Raw genomic sequence first — 24559 nt, forward strand, 5'->3', positions numbered from 1 at the left:
GATGTTTGTGTTATGGGGTGTGTATTATGTGCGGTGCATGTACTTAGTGCGTTTAGTATGTGTGTTGTGGAGTGTGCATGGAGTGCAGTGTGTGTATAGTGTGTGGTGTGTTTGTGAGACTGTGTGGGTATGTTGTAGCATATGTGGTGTGTGTAGTCTGTGGTGTGTGCATGTTGGGGGTGAGGGCGTGTGGTATGTTTGTGAGAGTGTATGTGTGTGTATGTTGTGGACTGTGTACAGTGTGGTGTGTGTGGTGTGTACCTGTGGTGTGTTTGTGGGGATGTGTATATGTGTGGTGTGTGTACATGTTGGGATGAGTGTGTGTGTGTGGCAAATGTGTGGTGTTTGTGATAGTACACAGGTATATGGTGGATGGTGTGTGTGTGTATGTGCATGTGTGTGGTGTGTATATGTGCATGGTGTAGGGTGTGTGTGCACGTGTGCAGTATGTGTGTATGGTGTGTATACATGTGTGTGGCATGTGGTATGTGCACGTGTGCATACTGTGTATAGGTATATGGTGTATGTGTGTTTTGTGTGTGCATCTGTGTGGTGTATGTAATGTGTGTGTGTGGTGTGTGTATGGTCTGAGTGCGATGCGTTTCTGTGTGTGTTTGCATATGTGGTGTGGATAGTGTGTGTGTGTGTGTGTGTGTGTCTGTGTGTGTGTGTGTGTGCATGGGTGTGTGTGTGCACCCTGGGTACTCCATTTAACCCCATCAGTCAGGAAACCCTTGACTTTCAGATCTAGGAAAACTGCCAGTGTTGATTCTTTGAAACTTCCCCCTTTATATCTTCCCTAGTCTTTATTTTTGAAAGCCTATTAATAAAGTGTTGGCCATCCCGGCTGACCCTCTAATTCTCTCATATTCCTTTTCCTAGTTCCCATCTCTTTGTGTTTTTCTTCCTCGCCATAAAAATTTTGTGGATGAATCTTCCAAACTTTCTGTCAAACTCTCTCATATGTTTAGACCTTTAATCTCCAACAGCTCCTTCATATTTTCTGAATGCCTTTTTTTATTGCCTCCAGTCGTGTTTAATAGATACAACCTACTTTATCACTCTGATCATATTAATATATGATGGTCTTTTTCTGTTTCTGCATTTTTCCTGCCCAGTAGTCCTAACGGAGGCTTTTCTTCCATGTTGCTGAGCCTTGGATGCCCAATCATGCTCATGTGATGGGGGCCGGATGCCGACTGGAAACTGTGTGCAGAGATGTGGCATAGTAAGAGGAGAGCTTCCTGCAGGTGAGAATGTGGCAAGCCAGCTTTTTCATTAGGATCGTCCAAATGTCCAGTCTGTCTTTTCTGAGTTGGTCAGCTTTCTCCATCTCCTGCAAGACGGCACAAAACCCGGAGGCTGGATTTCGGAGAGCCAGGTGGCAGAGAGAGGAAGGAGAAGCATGGAGTCTCGCTGTTCACAATGTAGACAGCCCCTCCTCACTGTGCTGGTTTCCTGGAGGGTGGAGGTTATTTCACTCTTTTTTCCAGACTTCTTTTCATTGTGCCACCGCAGAAGGGGAGGACCAGTTTCCTGCTGCAGAGAACGGGAGAGAAAGTCTCGGGATCCACCTACTCTTCAAAGACTTTGAAGTGTCTTACTGCTTGAAGCTCCTGACCTTCACCTTTGGAGCTACTCAAAGCCTCCAACTTCTGAGCGTTTCCAGTGTTGTACTATGGGATATTTGCATCTTGCTGGCTTCCCTCCACTCTCTCCCCATCCTGGTAAGCTGGCTTTCTGCTTTCCTCCTCTACTAAGTAGGTTCCTGGTTGTCTGTCCACTTTCCACCTCCAAACATATCCTCCCTTGTTTTCTTTGTCCTTAGGAGTTTTTACTTTTCAATTCCTTCACTGTCGTTTGTTAGGGTTTGGGACAGGAATATATTTAAAGGAGTTTATTTAATTTAATTTTTTTTTATTTATTTTCAGCGTAGCAGTATTCATTGTTTTTGCACCACACCTAGTGCTCCAGGCAATCCGTGCCCTCCCTAATACCCACCACCTTGTTCCTCCAACCTCCCATCCCCTGCCCCTTCAAGACCTTCAGGTTGTTTTTCAGAGTCCATAGTCTCTCGTGGTTCACCTCCCCTTCCAATTTCCCTCAACTCCCTTCTCGTTCCAGTCTGCCTTGTTTATCTTTAAGTACTTGATTTAAGTTTCAAGTCCCCATGCTTCGGGTTGTTACTCACACTAAAGAGACCAGAGAAGCCACCTAGAATATTTTTCTTGCCGTGGATTCAAAAATAATCCTCAGCCCGGAGATGAAGACATTCGTTCTCTTTATTATCAACATCAAGTCATCAAACAAGCACTAAGCACTTGTTACATGCCAGGAACAGAGGGAGAGGCGGGCATGTGGACATCCATGCTCTCGGCCCATTGGTGGTACAGCCGGGCCGGCAGACGTGTGTACAATCCAGTGTGACAATCGCCGTGTGCAGGGGATAGAAAGATGCAGTGATGGCAGAAAGAGTGAATGAGTCTGCATGCAGTGGGGGGACACCAGAGGTGGGGGTGCTCCGTCTCCCTGGGAAGCTCTGAGATCTTGCTCTAGACTCCTCCCTGCCCGCACACTGAATCATGCCCACTCCCACCAGCGCTAACACACGGGATACTCTGAGAGCAGTGCAAAATTCTTGGGCTCCAGTATGTGCTCAGTAAGTATTAATAGATCCAGTGAGAGATCTAGTTCTAAGGGACCACCGCACATTAGTTGTATGACTACAGAGGTGTGTATTTTAAGAGGGTGGGTAGAGGGAGTGCTTATTTCTATTATAGTGGGTTAGGGAAAGCAGGGACAGAGGCTCTTTCTGTCTACTCTGAGTGTGCTTACTTGTATTCACCTGCTTATGCATTAATTCTATCTATCTATCTATCATCTATCTCTTTCTTATAGACACCCCACACCCCACCCCCGCAAAGCCCTTGCCCAGAGCTTCTGAGTCATGTGAATTTACAATACAGAGGTCTGTAAACCCTTCTGAATGAATGCCGTTCACAACAAAGGAGAAGTCAGTAGAAGGAAAGATAATGCCAAAAACAGGGTTTGGGGCACACAGCAGCCAGGGACTGGCCCCAGCCATAGAAAATGAAAATCCCACCCAGGGAATTTTCGCCAGCCACACACAAGCCTGAGAAGGAAGGGGGGATCCCAAGGGGTGGGGGACTTGGTGGGGCATCAGAGACAACGTCCTCTGTCTTGGAAAAACCAACAGGTTGCTCCTGACAAAGCAAAAGGTGCCAGTGGGGAAATAGATTTGCAGGAGCACATGTGCTTGAAAAGGATAACTCAGAGCTTTTTGAGCAGGAATTGGAGCGACAAAGAGAGGAAAGCGTGGAGGGCTCTGATAGAGGGAGAGGCAGTCGGGGACTCCCAGGCCGACAAGTGCCAAGAATGGAGAGTGCGCTAAATCCTGCTGTGACAAAGGGGCAGCTTAATATCAAGCTGCTATCAGTGGCAGCAGAGAGCGAGTCCCCCCATGCTACCAGGACAGGAGGACGGGAAGAGCAAGGCTTGGGGCAGCTAAGGGAAAAGCAAATGGTATCCACTCTCTGTGACCCACTTCCCCTCAGTTTGCCATGAAGAGAGACCCTGGTCAATCCAAAAGGAGAGTGGAGTGGGGGAGGAAAGAAGGTGCAGGGCAGCTTTTCTCACATTCTGCTCTCATTGTGCACCATTGTAGCAGTGAGGTCCAGAGAGGGTGAGCATTTTGCTGAAGGTTGCACAGCAAATCTACTGCCAAGTTAGCCCCACAGTCCAGATCTCCCAACTCTCAGTCCAGCAGCCATTCTTCCAGGATATCTGCTCCTCCTTTAGTCTAGTCATGCTATCCAGTTTTAGCAGATCCTCCAGTCCCAAGACAGCAAGGTGTCCAGGCTATGATTACCCCCAACCCCCCGCTGTAGTTCCCTAGACAGCAGATGGACACAGCTCAGCAGCGGAGGAGACAGGGCATGGCTGTAATGGTGGACTCATCTTCTACCCCCTTACATCCCTAAACACTCCCTTTCACCTCCCTCCCACTTACCTCCATCCCTAGGCTTGTCTCCAACAGAAAATACCCTCCTGATCTGATGCCGTTCTCCCAGCATCTCGTCTCCTCTCCGACCAGACTTTACCCGCTTTGTCCACTGTGGGAGTCCCAGGGCTTCTCCAGGGCCGGGAGTATCACACTCAGGACTGACTTAGTAAGACGGGTTAGATGAAGGAATGAATGAAAATGTAGCTCTGAATGCCAGCGCCCCCCATGATTAGCTGTGTGGTCTTACCTAAGTGACTTAACCTCTCTGAACCTAGTTTCCTTAGCTGTAAAATAGGGATAGGAAGAGCTCACTCTGTAGTTAAGTCATGGGAATTTGTTACCATGGGAACTTGGCATACCCTATGCCTAAGCCCAATATTGGTGGCTGTTATTAGCCTTGTTTGTGCAGGCACACATGCTCAACCTGCCCTCAGCAATGATGGCCTTGTATTGTCAGTTACTAGAAAGATGTCAGTGAGCTGGGATTTGGGGTTTCATCCCCGCCCTGCCAGGAGCCCATATCATGAACATTCTAAACCGTCCTCCCTTCTCCATCAACAAACAGCATCATAGATGGCCCGGGTCTGCCACAGGCACACAGGGGCCCTCTGTGGCCCTAGGTTCAAATTCATCCCCAACCCCCCGGCCCAGGCCAATAGCATTCTGAGCCCCCACACTCCTGGGGGGCAACCGTGAGAGTCCCATGTAACAGGCTCCCCTCTGGGTAGCCAGGGAGAGAGACCTTGGGGGCCACTGGCAGAGGCCCAGTGTAACTGAGGGCTTCTCTTCTAGAACCAGCAGGACTGCAAAGAGTGATGGTGGGGAGAAGGAAGCTAAGTCTACTAAAGCCATGATTTAAATGGCTTGGGAGAATATCGATTTCAAAATGAGACCCCAAAGGAAGGCTTGTATGTTAGGGAATTTCATTATTCAAATAATACCATTGCTTTAAACAGCCTTTAGGAAATGTTACTAAATTTAAAAACTCCTTCCGTTCTGTGACTCATCCGTCCACAAATATTTATGGAGCACCCATTACATGCCAGGCCCCGTTCTACCCTTAACACAGCAATGAGTACCTCGCCCCTCATCGGTGAAGGTCCTTACATTAGAAGCAAAACAAGTGATCCAAGGCATCTCCACCCTCCAGAAACTTATCCTAAGACATTCACCTGGGAGAGGACACAAGGTTGGTTCATTGAAACTGAAGGCCAGGTGACCTAAACCCAAAATCCTATCCATGGCCCAAAACTAAAAGAATAAAACAATGCCCACAATATGCATGTTGGAAAGAACAAAATGTTAAAATGACAAGGAAATAATGCAGAGATAATATTTGGAACTTTCTAGATAATCCTTGGAAGGTAAGCAACATTTCTTTTTTTTTTTTTTAATTGTTCCTCGTTTTATTTTCCTGTTTTTTACCATCAGATCTCTCACATATGGTCAGCCATGAAAAGCAGACTTGCTGAAGTCTGAATTTTGATCTGTATTGATGGTGACAAGCTTTGTAGAGAGACAACCCATGACACACTTGTACCAATAAAACACAACCGGTAAGTATTTTCAAATAATGTATATAATAAGTAAGTACACATGTACATTATTAATTTTACATGAATATATAAAATATGTATTATTGGAAATTATGTCTTTATGCACAGTTATTTACTTCTCTATGTCATAAATTTTATCTTTATAAATATTTTAAAAAGGAACTAGTGATGAGGAAATTAATAATAATTTCTAATGGACAATTTAAAATAATATATATTAAAATATATAATGTTGTTTAATTCCTTTTTTAAATTTTCATTCCAGTATAGTAACCAGGCAGTGTTGTAGTAATTTCAGGGGTACAATATAATGATTCAATACTTCCATACATCACCCTGTGCTCATCATGACAAGAGCCCTCCTTATCCCCATCACCTCTTTCTCCGACCTTCCCTGTGGTAACCATCAGTTTGTTCTCTCTAGCTGAGTCTGTTTCTTGGTTTGTCTCTCCCTCTTTTTTTCCTTTGCTTGTTTCTGTTTACTTGTTTGGTTCTTAAATTCCACACTTGAGTGAAATCAAGGTATGTGTCTTTCTCTATTTCACTTACATTATATTCTCCAGATCCATCCTCATTGTTGCAGTTGGCAAGGTTTCATTCTTTTTCATGGCCGAGTAATATTCCATTGTGTATATAAACACCACATCTTCTTTATCCATTCATCTGTCAATGGACACTTGGGTTACTTCTATAATTTGGCTATTGTAAATAATGGGGTGCATGAGGTAGAGGCATCCCTTTGAATTAGTGTTTCCATATTCTTTGGCCAAATACTTAGTGGTGCAATAACTGGATCATATGATAGTTCTATTTTTAACTTCTGTGAGGAATCTTCATATGGTTTTCCACAGTGGCTGCCCCTGTTCTCATTCCCAACAGTGTAAGCAGGTTCCTTTTTCTCCACATCCTTGCCAATACTTCATCATTCCTTGTATTTTCGCATTTAGCCATTCTGACAGGTGTAAGTTGATACCCCATTGTAGTTTTGATTTGCGTTTCCCTGACAATAAGTGACGACGAGCATCTTTTCATGTGTCTATTGGCCACCTGGATGTCTTCTTTGGGGAAATGTCTGTTCATGTCTCCTGCCCATTTTTTAATTGGATTGTTTGGTTTTTTGGGTGTCGAGTTGTATAAGTTTGTTATATATTTTGGATACTAGCTCTAGATAAGCCATTTGTCTATAGCACGATTCCTAGGGGGCTTGCCTTAAAGAGAACTGAGTCTTCAGTTTTATTTCTCAAAAGTGATGAAATGTTTTGGAGCACAGAGAGCCCTGGATTTGAACCTCAGTCTTGGAACAGTACACACCAAGTTCTGTGTGACCTTTGCATAGCTACTTGACCTCTCTGAGCTTCAGCTTCCTTGTGTGTAAAAGAGGAGCATAATTCTTACTATATAGTGTTATTAATAGGATCAAATGACATAATGTCTATACAGTGCTTCGTCCAACACCCAGCACATGGTAAATGCAAAATAAATGTACTCTACTGTTTCAGGTACTATTAATGAATAACAACCCCCAAATTCAGGAGGCTAAAATAATAACCACTTTAATTTGCCCATGATTTTATGCATCAGGAGTTCTAACAGGGCTTGGCTGACACTCGGCCTCTCCAGCGTGGCCCTCTCAGTGTAATCAGATTTGCTCTGAGATCTCCCAGAGCAAACATCTCAAAAAGACCAGATGGAAGTTGCAAGACATTTCTCATCTCCTTTCAAAACCAGTAGAATCACTTCTCCTTATCCAGAAGTGGATCTAGCCCAGATTTGAGAAGAGGGGACATAGACCCCATTTTTCAATGGGAAGAGTGTCAAAGAACTGGAGGTCATGTCAAAAACCACCACAACTACATTAGACTACCCCTTATCCTTGGGGGATACATTCCAATACCCCCAGTAGCCACTACCGAACCCTGGATGTTACTGAATGCTTGGATATATCATAGATATCACTGAAACCAGGGATATTACTGAAAACTGCATGTACTGTTTTTTCCTATACATACATATTTAGGACAAAATTTGATTTATAAATTAGATACAGTAAAAATTGACAATTACTCATAATAAAATAGAACAATTATACAACATACTAAAATAAAAATACATAATAAAAATAAATAATAAAAGTTATATGAATGTGGTCTCTCTCTCTCTCTCTTTCTCCCTCACATGGTATCTTACTGTCCTGTGCTCACCCTTGTGATGCTGAGGGTTGATAAAATGCTATGTGAGGGGGCACCTGGGTGGCTCAGTTGTTAAGTGTCTGCCTGCAGCTCAGGTCATGATCCCAGGGTCCTGGGATCGAGCCCTGCATCAGGCTCTCTGCTCGGCAGGAGGCCTGCTTCTCCCTCTCCCATTCCCCCTGCTTGTGTTCCCGCTCTCACTGCATCTCTCTCTGTCAAATAAATAAGTAAAATATTTTTTTTTAAATGCCTATGTGACGAGGTGATGTGAGGGGAATGACGTAGGCACAGTGACTGACCTAGCTTCAGGAAACTATTGACTTTTTGTTGATGAGTCAAAAGGAGAATCGTCTGCTTCCAGGCCACAGCTAATGGTGAGTAACTGAATCCATGAAAGAGATGGGACTCCTGTGTGATTATCTTCATTTGCTAGACCGAATAAATGGCACAGTCATCCCCCATCACAGATGTAAATAGGCATGGGGCTCAAGAGAGTGTGAGCCATTATTATTTGTTATGAAACTCTGGTTTCCCACCATTCTAAAATACAGTGTGCTTGGCAAGGATGCTGAGAAAGGGGAACCCTCTTACACTGTTGGGTGGGAATGCAAACTGGTATGGCCACTCTGGAAAACAGTATAGAGGTTCCTCAAAAGGTTAGAAGTACAGCTACTCTACGACCCAGCAATTACACTACTCGGTATTTACCCAAAGGATACAAACATAGTGATCCAAAGGGTCACATGTGATATTTATAGCAGCAATGTCCACAGTAGCCAAACTATGGAAAGAATTCAGATATCCATCAACAGATGAATGGATAAAAAAGATGTGGTATATATTATATATATATATATATAAAATATACACACACACACAATGGAATACTATGCAGCTACCAGAAAAATGAAATCTTACCATTTGCAACAATGTGGAGGGAACTAGAGGGTATTATGCTAAGGGTATTATTATGAAATAAGTCAATCAGAGTAAGGCAATTATCATATGATTTCACTCATATTTAGAATTTAAGAAACAAAACAGAGGATCCTAGGGGAAGGGAGGGAAAAATAAAATAAGATAAAATCAGAGAGGGAGACAAACCATAAAAGAGACTCTTAACTCTAGGAGACAAACTGAGGGTTGCTGGAGGGGTGGTGGGTGGGGGATGGGGTGACTGGGTGATGGGCATTAAGGAGGGCACGTGATGGAATGAACACTGGGTGTTATATGCAAAGGATGAATTGCTGAACTCTATACCTGAAACTAATAATACACTATATGTTAATTAATTGAATTTAAATAAAATAAAATTTTAAAAAATACAGTGTGCTAACAGAAGCTTTCATGTACAATGAGGCCAATGGATGAGGAGACAACTGTCATTGAAAACATAGTTGGTTACTCACTGTTCCCAAGCAAAAGGGACAACATGGAGATGCAGCAGGGTGAGTCAGGAGACAGAGGGAGCAGGAGGAACTGTGGACGAGCACCGTCACTGTGGTTTTCACACAAAGGCCTGGATAAGTCAGGGTAGGCACAATGGAGATCAGCTAGTCTGAATAATATCAGGGGTCTCAGTGGGGGAAGGTAGGGAGGGGACGGGGGTATCACTAGTTGTCTGGTACCCGGTCCTGGGGTGGGTAGTGGTAGTGGCTGGTGGTCTGAGTATCAGAACCTGACAAAGGGCGTCGTTGGAGGTGTGGACTCTGGACTGTTCAGTTTGTATTTAAAGCCTGTGTGCCAGGTGAGTTGTTGACGATCTCTAGGAACTGGCTAACCCCAGAGGGGCCGTCCCTTCCAAGTCGCCAAGGTCCCAAGATGCCAACACATCGGAATACAGCACGAAAAGCTACAGTTAATGTGCTGCTTGTTGCACGGATTGGTAGACCCTGGTCCTGCCCACGGGGCCCCCTCAGAGGCCGTGGGACACTCCTCCCTTGAGGGGTGGCCCCCCACCCCTTCTCACAAACGGAGCTGGGCCATCCCTGTTATGACCGCAGTCCCGTCCCGCATTATGTTTCCAGGGATGCAGCCTGTTAGGTTCCTGCGCCCCCCTGCTGCGGTGCAGTCATAACAAAGATAAGCCTTGGGGGGAAGCCTTTCTCTTAAGCTCTTCACACTGTGTGACAAGAGACTTTCTAAACATCATCTCATGTGGCCAGTACTTCAAAACCCTCATCCCTCACCCGAATCTCTCTGGCCCTTGATCTAGTCTTAAATGAGTCTTTTGGTGCCAGGAGCTGGTTAGACATCTGGTTCCACTTGACTTTGCGGGGGGAGGGGTCGCGAAGGGGATGGGGAGTGCCGCTACCTCAACTAAAACCAAACCCTCCTACAGAAACACGCATCGAATCAGATGGCACAGAGCTGCATTTCAAAACAGTGAGGAGAGACCAGACGTTGGAGACAGAGAGTGATAACCACCCAGGGGAACCCACTTCCACAGGGCCCAGCGTCCAGGCCTGGAAGCAGTGGGCACTGCCACTTACAACTGCTCACTCCAGCCCCACCACTGCACTGGGAGGCTTCCAGCCTCTCCGTCATGCCACATCCTGGCCCCTGGGTCCACCCACTCTTGCCATGCCCCCCCACCCAAACTACTCTAGTCACCCCCAGACCCACAGAGCCCTGCTGGCTGGCCTCCTGAGCCCACACTCACCCCTTCTTCTTTTTTTCTTAAAGATGTATTTACTCATCTGAGAGAGTTGGGGGGAGCAGAAAGAGAGGGAGAGAGAGAAAGAGAATGTCCAGCAGATTCCATACTGAGAAGAGAGCCTGACACCAGGCTCGATCTCTTGACCCTGAGCCAAAATCAAGAGTCAGCACTTAACCGACTGAGCCACTAGGTGACCCCCCACACTCACCCCTTCTGATATGTGTTCCCAGTTCAGCAGCTAGGAAGCCATTTCTGGGAACAGACCTGATCTGAGACTTTCTTAAAACTGGAAACGTCTTCAAAATTCTGATCTAAGGCCATCCATGAGCCTCAGCCGGGCCTGCTGCTGTAGCTTCACTCTACCATCCTCCCTCCCAAGCCTCCAGCCCCAGGGCCTTTGCACATGCTGCCTTTGCCCACTCCTCCCACACACACCCCTCCAACTTTCACCAGCTTTGTATCACTCAGGTCCCTACAGTTTCGGTCCTCACATCGCAGCTCAAGCTCACCCCTTGGGACATCACACCCACTGCTATTCACCCATGAAACGGATTTCTTTGTTCCAAGCTCTGGCACAGCTGTAGCACTCCCAGCCAGCACTTTCTTCCCCCACAATTTCCTGGGTGATTTCTTATTTAATCCTCATCTTCCCTACCAGACTGAAAGCTCTATAAAGTGCAAGGAGTGTTTCTGTCTTCTTCACTACCTAATGAGTACTTGGCACACAAGTTCAACTTGATAAATGAAAATAATCATGAAAAATGAGCATTTCTTGCAGGTAAACACAAGGACAAACTGTGGTTACCCCACTAGCACATGCTGGGTCCTCACTTCAGCTCAGTGGGAGATGTGTATTGTCATGGAATGTTCACTTTACCTCTTATGCAACCTCTGGTGACTTGACTGTTTGGGGACACGAACATGCATCTTGTGCTTCTGGTGGGTCAGGATGCTGCCTTTGTGTTTCCTGAGATATCCTCAGAGCTTAGGTGTGTGTGTTGGGGTTGGGGGTAAGGGACCACAGAAAAACAAAGAGAAGAAAGAAAGGAAGGAAAAAAAAAACAAAGAAAAAGGAAAGAAACCAACTAAAAGCTATGGTTATGCAGTTTTAGGAAAATAAAAAGATAATCTATGTCAGAGCAGGTGGGGTACAAAACAAAGCTACTCTCAAAGGTCAATGCATAGCATTCAAAAAATAAGGAGCAGAGTTGTCACTTCCAGAAATTAGAATAAAAACAAAATGCAATCCTAAGGGTAGCAGGGGGGAAGAAATACTAGAAGAGAGGGCGATTTAAGGAATTAAGAAACAGAAACCTGCAAAAAGATCATCTGCCACCACAGACAACTGATCATGAAACTCACTAGATGAATAGGTGACCTTCTCCACTTCCCCAAAGCCCATCCCCCTTCTTCCTCCATCCTCCTTCCATCTTTAATTTTCTGATGTCCTCTGGCTTCTGTCTCTTCTGATCTCCTCCCAAGAAAGGATCTAATAGCCACTCATTGTAAGGAGTATGTGACTGGTGGAAATTCTACAGTGTTACCCAGGAGAAAGGAACATTTTAATGGGAGTAGAACTAGAGCTATACCTTAAGACACAAAGATAAAAGGACCCTGACTTAGAAAGGACAGAAGAACCTGGATCAATGAGACTAAAACCCACATGTTGTCAGTTGGGCTTTTCCCCAATGAGTCAAAGAAATGGAAAATGGCTTGTAGGTGAGTGAGTTCTATAAATGGAAAAGGAAGCAAATGTTTACTAAGCTGCTATTATGTCAAACAAACACTGTGCTAGGAACTTTATATTTATTTAACTCAATACACAAGCTAATGCCAGGAACAAGACGCAACTATTACCATCTCGTAAATTAGGAAAGCGAGCCTTGGCAAGGACAGCTCTGTAGGACAAAACTGTCATGTGAGCCCTCGGGGAAACCATTGCCCTATCCTTGAGTCCTCACTGCAGGTCCCCAGAGCCAGCTGAAACTGGGAACTGAGACCAGCCACCTCAGAACAGAACTGAAAGACAGAAACCAATGCAGGAAAAGACAGGATGGGTGGCAAGAGTGGGGTCCAACACCCTGGGTCTCTGGGTAGTTTCATCCCCAGGGTTGACCCCAAATAAAAACCACACATTTTGCTGATTCTAAGACACAGTTTTTTCCTGCAATGTAACTTCCCTAAAAGCAGGATGAAGCCTGGAGTTGATGTTAAGCAGGTGGCAGTGGGGACACAATTGTCACTGCCTGAATGTGCATGCGCATGGTCATAGATGTTCAAGATGCCTCACTTCCATTGTGCTGTGAACGCTACTGGTCCCCTACATATGGAGTTTCATTAGTGTTTATAATGTCCTCCTAAAATTATGATTCAGCATTGAAGCAAGGCCTCATGGGTACCCATAAAGGCAGGGGAACAGAGCACAGATAGACTTTGGTTATCAGTGAAGCAATCATTAGCACTGGAGCAATGACTGCAAGTCCATATTCTCTTGTAAAACCAAGGTTCTCAGGTGCTAGGTGAACCAGTTCAGAACACCACCATACCAGCCCTGGACCACCTCAGCCCTGGCCTTTTTTAATGTGATAAATCAACCCCCAGTATGTTGAAGCCCCTATAACTGGGACTCTCTTGTGCTCAGCACCACAGACTCTTGCTGGCTAACGAGAGTCAGGCTACAAAGCAGTGGTCTGGGGGTCAGGTGCAGCCCACGGTGCTGGAGGCAACCTGGGGGGCTGGCCTGGACCATGAAGATGTTGATGGTGTTGATGATGGTGATAGAGAAACCCACTGTCAACAATTGAAAACTAAGAGATGTGAAATAAAAATCTGACTCTCAGCTTCATTTGAAAAATCAGACAAGCAATACTGGGTTATTATTCCTGCCGTGTGAAGGAGAGGACAGGTGGTGACCCGGTAAGTGACCACAGCCCCCATCAAGCCCTGACTCCTCTACTCCACCTGCCTGGGGCCTGTAGGCATCCGGATTTGCAGACCCAGCCCTAAATGTCCCTTCTAACTCCAGAAGTCTAGTGAGGAATGTCTGGAAGAGTTTTGAGCAAATTACAAGAGGAGAAGTATGTTGTCTTTTGATCAGCTGTTCTTATTTGTTTCGACCTGATGGTTTAACCCTACTAAGATAGCTGATTTTCTGTCTCCACCCCGCTGCCGAAAGCTCTCCAGCCTCAAAACCTAGATATGCTGGGAGACCAGTTTCCAGAATTCCTGACTTCCCTCGAATATCCTGGTCCTTCCTGTACCTGTTCCGTGTGTGATGGAGTAAAGATCCTGTATCACAATTCATGCACAGAGGTATGCATGTTCATTCACCTTACCCATTTCTAAAAGGCTTGATTTCCATCTCCTGTGGCTACACTAGCCCTACTCCCTCTAATCCCCAATTCCAACACAGAAACTTCATTCCTTCATCCCCTATGCTAAAGTTTCTTAGCCTCGATACTAGTGACGTTTTGGGCCAGATAATCCATCACTCAGTGTTGGGAGAGGGCAGCTGTCCTATGCATTGTAGGATATTTCACAATGTCCCTGGTCTCTACCCTCTGATGCCAGTAGCACCTACCCTCCTCACCCCCATTGTGACAACCAAAATACCTCCAGACATTCCTAATGTCCCCTGGGACCAAAACCAGCCTAGTGAGGTTTTGGTCCTATACCAACCCCTCCCCTCTTTTCCTAAGAGACAGACAACACCATTTTGTAACAAAGTCCTTTTTGACACTAAGGAAAGGCTCAGAAGGGAGCGGTGGTCGACAGAACTCTAAGATGGCCCCCAAGATTCAAGCCAACTGGTGTACCTGCCTTGCGTCAACCCCTCCCCTTGAGTATGAGTGGGGTTTGTGAGTGTAATGGGATGTGACTCCCATGGCTACATTACGTTATATGGCAGAAGAAATTCTGCAGATATAAATAAGTCCCTAATCAGTTGCCTTTGATTTAATCAATAGGGAGGTTATCCCAGGTGGTCCTCACCAAATCAGTCGAGCCCTTCAAAAAGGTCAGAGTGATTCTAAACAGGAGAGAGTCTCCTGCTGGCCTTAAAGGGACAAACTGCCTCACTGGGGAAAGGGCCATGTGGCAGGGGACAGCAAGCAGCCTCAAGGTGCTAAGAACAGCCCCTGGCTGCCAGCCAGGGAGAAAGCAGGGCTCTCAGTCCTACAACCACAAGATACGAAATTCCGCCAACAGCAAGTAAGCTTGGAAGGAAACCCCAAGCCTCAGATGGGACAGCAGCTCCAGCCAGCACCTTGATTTCTGTCTGGCCAGCCCCTAAGTAAGAACCCAGCTGTGCAGTGCACAGAATTAGGAGCTACAGAAACTGCAAAATAACAAATGCGTGTTGTTCTAAGCTGCTGAAATTGTGATAATTTGTAACAAAGCAATAGGAAACTAATACAGGAGGGAGAGGTTTCAGGGTTTGAGAGCACTCAAGACATTTTTGTTAGAAAGGAAAGAAGGAAGAGAGGGAGGGAGGAAACTAGGAAGAAGGAAGGGAAGGATTGAGGGAGGGAGGGAAGGAAGGAAATCCACTTTAAAGTATCAGAGCCCTGATCGTCGTACTTCTAGCAGAAAGATGAGCCTGGCGAGCTACCATCCTTTGGCCCTCTTGGAGCAGCAGATTTTCCTGCAGTGGAGGTGAGTCTGGAGGTGACGTCCCCATCAGACCTCTTAGCAAGGGCCTGATCACTCTCTGGCCAAGTCTCCTGCTCAGATCCCAGCTCAGATGTCCCTTAGAGCGAGCCCCAATCTGCCTCCTTTGGCTGCCTCTCCTCTGTCCCTGAACTTCCTAAAGCTAAGGCTTTGAGACTTAACTGTCAATCAAATCGGTGTCTACTCTTCATTCATGGGACCCATTTTGGTTGAGCATGAGGAGAGTGTAAAGCAAAGTGCACAGTCCTAGACAGACACTGGTGAACATGAGAGACTCCCTGCCCTCTGGGAGCTTATGTTCTAATGGGGGAAGATGAAGGGAAAAAGCAAGAAACAAGCCAAGAAACATAATACATGCGAATTGAGTTAAATGCTGAGGAAAGAAGCTGGCTGTGTACAACACACCATCAGAACTTCTCTGATACATTCCCATCACATGGCACAGTTGCCCACTGTAGGCTTGCTGAGGCCTCTCGTTACCCACTCGTACCAAGGAGGCTCATTCTAGCATGCCAGCTTTCAAGAAAAGTCAAGGGAAACATCAAGAGAAGGCATACCAGTCAGGCGGAACTGACAACTGCCTCTAGGCTTAGAGATATTGACTTATATTTCTTTCTTCATTGAAAATCTATATCCCCAGTCTGTTCCACACAGGATTAGAGGCAGCAAAAGAAAATACATACCAAACAATAATGTAGAAAACTATTGTAAGTAATGGTTAGGGGAGATATAAATAGACTAGGAACCCAAAGCTAGTGGATAAGTAGAACGTACATATGTATGTTCATCAAAGAAATCTCTAGTGATGAATTTTGAGCTAAAACCTCAGCCCTGAGCTTCCAAGAAGGCAAAGTGAAATAAGAAATAAGATAAGTACAAAATCCACATTGTGTAAGAGAAAATAAATTCACTTCAAGAGAAACAAATATGCCACAGATGCTTAAATCTAAAAGAAATTTCTGGCATAGTTTTTCAATATATGGGACACTGAGAGGACATGTGTTTGTTATCTCTGGTCCTTTCAAAATGATTAGATCTTTGAAAATTGGGACCATGACTGGACCATGAATAAGAAGAAAGAAAAAGGCAATAGTCCTATCTTCTTGTCTCAACTCAAATTTTATAACAGATGCTCATCTCATGATCCCTGTGTGCTCATGATGAACATGAGGCTTTGGTCTACAGCCCATATGCGTTATTCCCCGTCTCTTCTTGGTGCACCCCCTTGCATCTGTGCACTCGAGAATGGAAGCTCCATGAAGATGAGGATTCTGTCTTTTTTCACTGCTATTCCTCCAGCTCTCAGGCTAGCACTCAATGCATAGTAGGTGCTCAACAGATAGCTTCCAAATAAATAAATGAATGCATAAACCTGTTTACTGCTCCAGGATTTAAGAATTAGAGAACGCCTGCTGAGGAAGACACACTATGTCTCATTTATTTTTGTTCACTTGCTTTGCATGTAGCAAATGCTCTTCAGATGTGAGACCCCCTTGATAATGGCTCACACAATCTAACCAGCTATACTTGTAGTTGTCCTTCTACATGCATTATCTTGTTAGATGACTGCATGTTGTCAGAAAGGACTGGACTCTCAGGCCTATGATTCAGATAGGTAAATTAGAGGATAAAGATGTTAAGTGACTTCTTTAAAAGTGACATCCTCAGTAACAAGGCTATGCTCGGCATCTAAGCTCTTGATAGTCAATCCAGTGCTTTCCATTTTCTCCAGAACTATGTTCTAGTATCTCTTGAGCATCCCACATCAACTAAGGATATTTAAGCACGTAGTAGGTACTCAAGAAAATCTTGAAACTACTTGAATTCCTAGCTTCTCCTAATGCTTTATTTATACTTCTTTGTATGACCTCTCTAGGTATTCGGACAAGAACAAATAGTATGTTCAGTACAAACACAGACTTACTGATTAACATGGTGCTATTGACTATCTGAGGAAGGCAACCTCCACTAACTTGAGGTGGGACTGAAGTATGGGGGGAGACTTCATGAGGATTTGATACTTCAGATATGTTTTTCAAATGATGTGTCCCAATTCTCTCTCTTTCTCTCATGATCTTTCTCCTTCCCTTCTCTTAATGCTGTAATGTCCAGCATATTGGATTTATTCTCAAATATGATAGAAAAAATATCACCATCCACCCAGGCTTAAATGACTCTTAAGAGAAGAACTCTCTTCACATACCCGTGTAAAGTCCCCAAGGGTTCTGACTGGCTAACCTGAGCCATTAGATAAAGTCACACAACAGAATGCCTTCTACAGGTCAGAGAAGGGATGGTCCCAAGAGAAGAATTGCCCTTGGAAGAACAGGCAAAGGGAGCATACTCACTTACTCTCCAACAAGCCCAGTTCTGGACCCCTCTGAGCCCAGGCTAGAGTGTTGGTTTGAAAATGAGCAGCTCATACTGACTCTCCTCCTTTATTCTGAGCCACTGTAGAGCCACTGTCCCACAGCCCCACAGTCCCACTACAGCTGTGGTACTCAGTTGCCTGCTCTCTTGCCCAGGCTTCTCTTCTCCCCTCAGGGGCTTTCTCTGGCACCACAAAGTTTGCTCAGCTGACTCAAGCACAGCCCAGAAAAGAAGGGGGTTACACTCGACCAAAGGATTTAGTGGATAAATGACCAGCCTCCCCATGTCCCCTCAGTCAATTCTGAGACATGTTCCTTATGGTTTTGCAGAGATTACCTCATGGACTTGAGTCCCTCTCAACAATACATGTTTCACTGGTTCTATCCCTGCCTTGCCCACTTCTCCCACTTCCCCACTTAAGCTTCCTAAACAGCCACATGCAACCAAGACTTTATCCCTGGATCTGCTTTTGGGAAATTACAGATCCAGGAAGCTGGTTAGCCTAGGAGCCCCAACAAATACGAAAATGCAATAGGAATGTGATGGTCTGGACCACATTGACATTGATCTTCTCAGTGAAAGAATTTCTTAAGGCTTCCATTGTGTGTCCCATTGTGTGTCTGGTTGTCCTCAGTGCCCAGCATAGTGGGCACTCAACAAGTATATATTAAAGGGTATCCTACTGCCCAGTGTATATGTCCAAGAGATGTGCTCCCTTCCCTGTATAGCCATGTAGTAGCTAAGAGGTGGGTGCTCCTATCAGCAGGAAAAATAGTAGAGTGGTTGTTTTTTGGGTTTTGGTTTTGGTTTTGAGAGAGAGAGAGACAGTGAGGGTGGGGCAGATGGAGAGGGAGAGAGTCTTAAGCAGGCTTCATGCCCAGTGTGGAGCCTGATATGGGGCTCGATATCATGACCCTAAGATCATAACCTGAGCTGAAACCAAGAGATAGACTCTTAACCAACTGAACACCCAGGCATCCCTAGTAGATTGTGTTTAACAAAGGGTCTAAAAACAGAGAGAGGGGCATCTGGGTAGCTTAGTGGGTTAAAGCCTGTGCCTTCTGCTCAGGTCATGATCCCGGGGTACTGGGATCGAGCCCCGTGTCGGGCTCTCTGCTCGGCGAGGACCCTGCCTCCCCCTCTCTCTGCCTGTCTCTCTGCCTACTTGTGATCTCTGTCTGTCAAATAAATAAATAAAATCTTCAAAAATTAAATAAATACATAAATAAATAAAAACAGAGAGAGTTAAAGATGCTTCTCATAGCTGGAAGAAAGATAAAAGGACAGTTCATAAGTGATTAGGAGAAAATGAGTGGTAATGTGTCCTCCTGCACCCTGCAGCTGTGTGTCCCTGACAACATAGCCTGGTTAGTCAAAGGCAACCTTGTCACCAGGGGGAAAGATTCCTATGTCTGTGAGACTCACGATTAAGGGAGAACTAGTTTGTAAATATCAACTTTCATTAACTGACCGTTGATCCTGAGACCCATGAGTCAAGGGTACCATTTACACTGACAACTGAGACCATCAAGTCTTCTTGTTAGAGACATCATGGAGCTTGAAGAATGATCACAAGAAATCCCAGCCTTTTAAGACTAAGGTTCAGGTATTGTCTTTCAACAGAGGGAAGGGGGATCACGTTGTCCCCATAGATTTCTCCATTTCCATCAGGTACAGACTCCAGCGTCCCAGCCAGCAGGATGGGAACGGATGTTCCCAGACTCGTCACAGTGCAGATTGATTATCCCAGAGATTGGACCCTGGTGAATTCCGTACCCAGAGCATCCATGAATCTTCCCTCCCAGTTGGAGGGGTTGTCTTCTCCCTTGAATTCAGAAGGAGAGAACTCATAAGATAAATAGATGCACGCCTCTGCACAATATTTTATACAGGTACCTGATTTGGAAAATTAGGTCAGAGGAGGGAGGGAAAATGGTGATTCATTACCAGGGCTTGAGAGAGGCAGGATTACCTCATCAGAAATTCAAAGGTAATCAGTTTCTCCCAATTGTCATGGTAATGAATCACCATTGTTAATAAATTGGGAAGTCAGTTACACCTTTGAGTAGCTGGATAAACCAGAGTTGCTTGGCATCTGTCTTCATTAGAAAAGAACCCAGGAAATGATGGACTGGTGGAGGGGGAGGGGTCCCTGGGTGGTCCCGGTTGCCTTCCTCACCTGAGGGTCCAGTGAACCAGACTTTTTACTTATTGTTGCCTTCATAGCCATGTCCCCCAAAGCCAAACGAACCCGAATAAGTCTTTAAACCTGAAATCACCCATCCGAGATCTGTCAAAGGCCCCCGATGAAAAATCAAAGGCAACAGCAATTTATTTATTTAATGGCGGAACAGCGGCAGGAAATAATTCCTGAACATCGCTCAGTGCAGGCGGAGGTCTTTATTAGAACAGATTCTTTTTTCCCATGCAAATGAAAACCAGAAATGGAGAATGAGTTCATCCCCCCCACCCCCGCCGCCCCCGCCTCTCTGAATCTGCAGGGTTTTCAGCCTCAGAATAGGTCATTCCAGAAAATCCAAGTCCAGTGGTTCAAACAAAGTGGTCAGGGGCAAAGCTCGCCAGGGTGTTTTATGGCTTGGTGAGGGATTGGGCCTCCAGCTCAAGCAGATAAATCAGCTCCAACTCCATCAGCCTTCAGGATAGACAAATCTTCGGTCATGGAGTCGTCAATAATCCAAACATAACTTGGAATGCAGTTATAACTCTTTATTGCTTTTAGGCCCACCAAAAAAAAAAAAAAACACAAAACAAAACAAAAAAACAAAAAAAAAACTGAGACGAATTCTGATCTATATGATTTGATAATGGCATCTGACAAGTTCCTATTTATTCGAGGGGTGGGGGATAAAAATCTTTTCTGTCTGATCATTGTGTCAAAATCCTGCAAGTCATTTTCATTTCTCTCTCTTGGGCAAGATTAAAAAGCAAAGCCCCATGCATTCTGTCATATGATCCTGGTGCTGAGAGTTCGAAACATTTCAACAGTAATTTAATACAGGGGATTTGAGGAGACGGAGAGAGAGACAGAGAGAGGGAGATAGAGAGAGACCAAGAGAGAGAGGGAGAGATGATAGTGAGCCCTGGGAGGACCAGAAGGGTTACCTGATAGGAGACAACATGAATATTAAACCTGTTTCTGTGCCTCATTTCCCCACTCAGGAGGGAGCTGCCTATGACAGCTCTCCGCAGCCTCTCCAGAGATTTCCTGAAGAAATAGGGGGAGGCTGAGGCCAGTTGGACTTTCAGCTCGGGAGGGAGGGCGGGCCCAGGTCCCCTCCCTGCCCCAGCTGTTTCTACAGCCAGCATACTGCTTGCTTCATCCTGCTGCGCTCCTCTGCTCTGAGAGGCGCAAGGCAAATCCATCATTCATCCAAACACCAGCCCCCCTTTATGATCAGGATGGGGGATGAGCCATTTCAGGTCTCTCTGGCAACTTTCCTTCCCCTCTCTCCCTTACCTTCCCCCTCAGCCCCAGCATGGGCATGCACACGTCCGCACACATGTGCACACACACACATGTGCACGCACACACGTGCACACACACACACACGTGCGCACTCACAAGACTCAGCCAACTTGTTTTCTGTTTCTCATAAATCTTCATGGCTGAAAAGGATTGCTGTGTCTAAACCCAGGTAGACATTACCCCCTTTACCATGTTTGTCTCTGGTGAGAAAATCATAATGATTCTTCATGCGAAAATATTTTACACAACTGGGGACTGTTGCCGAGATAGAGAATCTCGCTGTCAGGAGTATCAGTCCCACTCCCAGAGATGGTGGGGCATGGGGGCGCTGGGGCCACTGTACCCATCCGAACCACTGGAATAAACCTCTGTTGGCTTCCTTGAGAAGATCTCCATGCACATAAAAACAGTTACCTTATCCTCCCTTGATTTTCTCTTCTTCCTGAGTTTCTCAGAGACACACAACAATCCAACTTAAATACTTATTTAATGCTTTGCGGCATTGTTTTTTGGCCTCGGAGCATCTGCTCTTCCCACACATACACTCCTTAGGATTCTCGATTTTTCTCACAGACTCACCCCTCACTGGCCTGGCATTTTGGGATGGGTTGGCCCATGCCAGTGTCCAGGAAAAGGAACACATGGCCCCGACCTGAGGCAGTCAGTGTGACCCATTCCCTGGTGGGGTGATGGTTTCAGTGAAGGGGCAGCTGGACTGGCCCAGAGAGCGGCAGGTACCCTCCGGCTAAGCTTGAGGCAAGAAGATGTCAAGTCTGGAGCTCCTGCCATCATCCCTAAGGCCAAAGAAGAGCCTGGCTCAGGAGGGCATGGAGCCAACACAGAGGAGAGAGAACTGAGAGAAAGCCAGGGTACTGGTGATGTAACCTGAGCACCAAGACGTCTCTGATCTTCCATTTTGGCTTATGTCACTCTGAGTTAGACATTCTGTCCCTGATGCAAATCTCCCACAGGTGCCAAAAACTCACTGCATGATAGACAGCACCCTTGCGGAACCCCAACCACCGCCCCCCCAAAGTTTTCACCCTCTCCAGGATCTTTCTGAAAAGGAAATCTCTAATGTTTTTGTGTAGCTACTTCCATCCAGTCCCCTGCCTGGCACTCTACCATCGCTCGCTCCAAAGAACCAACCTCAACACTCTCCTGGGCCCCCTGCCTTCTGCTGCCCTTCAGAGACCCCCTTCCCAGATACACTTCAGCATTGCCCTTTTCCCAGGGCTTCCTGCTCATCTGGGCTCCCGGACTTACCTCTGTCCTGCAGGTAGAGAAATACCCCCCCTTTTCTGTGTCCTGCGTTTCTGGAGACATCCCTCAACGGAGTTGGGCAAGTCCCTTGCACTCAGTACTTGTACACAACACTCCATCCCCCTACCTCCTCTTACTGGGCACACACTCCCTGAGGGCTAGGTCAAGCTGAAACTGTGGCCTTATACTCTGGAAAACAGCATGGAGTTTCCTCAAGAAGTTTAAAATAGAGATACCCTACAATCCAGCAATCGCACTACTGGATATTTACCCTAAGGATACAAATGTAGGGATCCGAAGGGGCAACTGCACCCCAATGTTTATAGCAACAATGTCCACAATAGCCAAACTATGGAAAGAGCCCAGATGTCCATCAACAGATGAATGGATAAAGAAGATGTGGTATATATATATACAATGGAATAAATTTGCAGCCATCAAAAGAAACGAAATCTTGCTGTTTGCAATGACATGGTTAGAACTAGAGGGTATTATGCTGAGCTAAATTAGTGAACAGGGAAATACAAGACAGAGGATCATAGGGGAAGGGAGGGGAAAATGAAATAAGAGGAAACCAGAGAGGGAGACAAACCATAAGAGACTCTTAATCTCAGGAAACAAACTGAGGGTTGCTGGAGGGGTGGGAGTGGGAGGGAGAGTGGAGGCTGGGTTATGGACATTGGGGAGGGTATGTGCTATAGGGAGTTCTGTAAATTGTGTAAGACTGATGATTCACAGACCTGTACCCCTGAAACAAATAATAAATTATATGTTAATTTAAAAAATAAATAAATAAAACTGTGGCTTTAGTTACAAGGTGACTTCTAGACCCACAACATATCCCAGATGTGGGAAGATAGCAGGGTCCCTGGAGGTCACAAGGTTCTTGGTGTGACCTTAAGAAATATTGGCAGATTAAACTGAAGATAACTAAGTATAACTTTGTGTCAATCTAGAAATTATTTGGGATAAGAATATTGTATGCCCAAGTGATAGTAGAGTCAATGGGGTTTTTTGTTTGTTTGTTTGTTTACATCACTCTATCAAGCATTTTTATTGTGTTTCAAACTTTCAAAACAGAAAAAAAAAAAAAGAAAACTGGAAAACAATTCCTGGTATGTGTCTAGAGAAAATTATCTCATTTGGAATATTTAATGGTAAGAAGAAAATTAAAGGGCGATTACTACATGACAGCAAAAAGATGACCCAAAACATCAAAACTTGCAAAAAGTCATGTCAGAACATCAAAATGATGGAAATAGGACTTACTCATTTAATTTGCTACAAACTGAATCACAGCCTGGTTATGCCTGGGTTTTGAGACCTCAGCACCTTGATTCGACTAAGGGAACCCCATGTTCTGTAGAAGCATGATTGGGAACTTCCAATCTAGAACACAGTGAGGGAACTCAGATCCACTAAAGTGTCAACTATACAAAGCAAGAAAAATTAAGGGCAAGAAGCCAGTTACAGAGTCTGTGGAGTATAATCCCAGGTTTTTAGAGAAAGAATCTTGTGTGTGTATGCCTATGAGTGTGGAGAAAGGGCATACCAAACAGTAACATCCTTGATGTCAAGGGGGTCAAATTCTGTTATTTTTTTGTTTACTGATTTTTAAAGTGTACTCAATGTTGTTTTGTGTGATCTAATTCTTAAACAATGTATGAATTTTGTTAATGTTTGAAAGGACAAAAAAATGTTCTTAAAATATAAAAATAAAGTACAGAACCAGAGGGTTAAAATGGCCCATCAAAGCATGTGAGCGAATGTTCTTTAAAGGAGAAATTTTATAGCAAAATCCTGCGAGTTTACAGGGGGACTACGTGGAGCCCCAGAAGGGAGATGCCTTCCAGGGACAGGAATCCAGGAAGAGGAGAGCAACCTCGAGCCTATAGACAGCTTGGTGCAGAGCTGGGCGGGGCGGGGGTGATGACCTCAGGCCAGAGTAGGAAGAAGATGAAGAAGTCACTTCCAGCAATGCCCAAGCCATCTCAGGACCGAACAGCGGGGAAGGCGCCCAGGGCAGCGTGCCCGGAATTGGCGCCAGCCGAGCTACTCCGTGGGAAGAATTAGAATATGGAATTCAAGTTTGCAGAAGTCAATCATTTTTTGCCGCTGTGATTTCTTTGTTTCCTTTTTGTTTTGCTACAGCATCTTCGTAAAGCTCCCTTTTGACAATTCCAGCCTTCCTCTGAGCTGAGCTGGGAAGTGATGGGTTTCTATTCATGCTGAGCTAGGTGGGGTGGGGTGGGATTTGGATCCGAGTTTCCAGAAATAAAACAAAGTCTTTTATTGGAAGCAGCCAAGTTTGGGGAGTACATAGGTAAGAAAGAGCCAAGTATC

The sequence above is a fragment of the Lutra lutra genome, chromosome 3 (genome assembly GCF_902655055.1).
Source record: "Lutra lutra chromosome 3, mLutLut1.2, whole genome shotgun sequence".
NCBI lineage: Eukaryota > Metazoa > Chordata > Mammalia > Carnivora > Mustelidae > Lutra > Lutra lutra.